Raw genomic sequence first — 1815 nt, 5'->3', positions numbered from 1 at the left:
CCTAGAGGCTACGTTAGCCAAAAGGTCTGCACTCGTGTTTTGGAGTCTCGGGATTGAAGAAATATTAAATGCTATGAAATGCTCAGTCAGATCTTGTACTAAAGATTGATAGTGCTTTAAATGACCTGATAGGCAATGTATAGTGTTATGTACCTGTTTGATGATAATATCAGAGTCTCCAAAGACCTGAAGATACTTGACGTTTAACCCGATTGCTTTGTATAGGCCTTGCACCAAGGCCTCATATTCTGTTGTATTGTTTGTGCAATTGAATTCGAGTATGCACGTAAGCATGGTCTTGTTTCCTTCTGGACTGATCAGAACGCATCCTGCTCCTGCTCCTTCGTTAGATTTAGAGCCATCGAAATATAATTTCCAAAACAAAGATGTATTTATAGGTTCATCTACAAAATTAACGCACTTTGAACTATCAGTTTGGGAAAAATTTTCGACTTGGGACAAAACTGAATTTTCTAAGTAAGGTGATGTGTGAGCATTGAAATTACCGAGAAAAGAATCTACCGAGTAATTGCCTATAATACTGTTGTTATACGATACTGCTTCATTTTCTCCCTCTAATTATGTTACTATGTACTTCTGATGTAACTCTCGTTCAACATTTATCTGATTCGGTTTACCGTTGTAGGGTAACCACATGTGCGACCAGTCAGTTGCAAAGTATCCATGGAGTTTCTCAGACCAATCTCTGCTAAGAATTAAGCCATAGAATTCTGGGATATCAGCCACAAGAATGTCAATAACTTGACATACCTTTGGGTTGGATGACAATCTTATGGTTACTTGATTAATTTCACCAACCACTTCGACTTGAGATCGATCAAGCTGAACTATGCTCACTGCGGATTTTTGTGGTTGAACATTTAACTTAGCTGATAGAGGGAATTACTCCCCTAGGGCTTTTTGGGTTGAAACCCTAGCAGACTGAAAGTTATCTATTCAAAGAAACACACGTTCATACAGCCATTATGCTATAGTAAGCAAATTCTATGATAAGGGTATGTACCTTTGGTCCTACGTTTGAGAAGGCCTTTAGGGTCCAAACCCTTCTTGGAGTTCCCTTCTTCTCTTTTGTCCTGCAAAACAACCAATTCAAAGAACACAGCAGTACATGGACAAAACTTATAAAGAAACCATCTTCATGTTATAAAGAAAGGTAGTTAGTTATGAAATCCAAACAACCATTTACATATGAATTCTAAACATGACTATCATTAACAAAGAAGATTCATTTCGGGAACCAAGACATGTGTTTCTTTTATTATAGACAAATAAAGTACATAAAAAGGAATATGTTCACCTAAATCACCTTCAGCAGGCTCCAAGCAAAGTTTCCTTCCAGATCCGTTCCAGCCTCAAGCCTCTAACAAAACTCCTTCCATGACTCTCTCTGTGATGTCATAAATGGTGGATGAACATCAACACACAAGGAAACAAAGGTTTCCTGTACAAAATGGGGGAAGTACAGAAGGCACAAGGGACTTTAGACCTGGTCAAGGGAAAAATCTCAGCATAATAACCTTTCTCTCTATTCTCTCCTCCTTTAGGCCTTCCCTTTGAGGTCTTTTTATACCATCTCCAAAGTAGTTTTTTAGTTAGGAGTTGGTTGGGAACAGTTGGGCCACGGGCACTAACAGGTGATCAGCAGGTAAAACCCGTGATCTCCGCCCGAAAATGAGGAGTTTTATATTTTTTTAAGTGTTTTAATACATACACGCGAGTTGGCTATACACATACCCGCGTATACACGCGTTTAACTCAGGGCAATGTCGCGTATAAGGGATAAAACACTGTTTT

Source organism: Pinus tabuliformis, chromosome X, assembly GCF_031772625.1.
Source record: "Pinus tabuliformis cultivar Carrire ecotype Pingquan chromosome X, CPIR1, whole genome shotgun sequence".
In the NCBI taxonomy this organism is placed as follows: domain Eukaryota; kingdom Viridiplantae; phylum Streptophyta; class Pinopsida; order Pinales; family Pinaceae; genus Pinus; species Pinus tabuliformis.
This window is presented reverse-complemented; position numbering follows the sequence as displayed.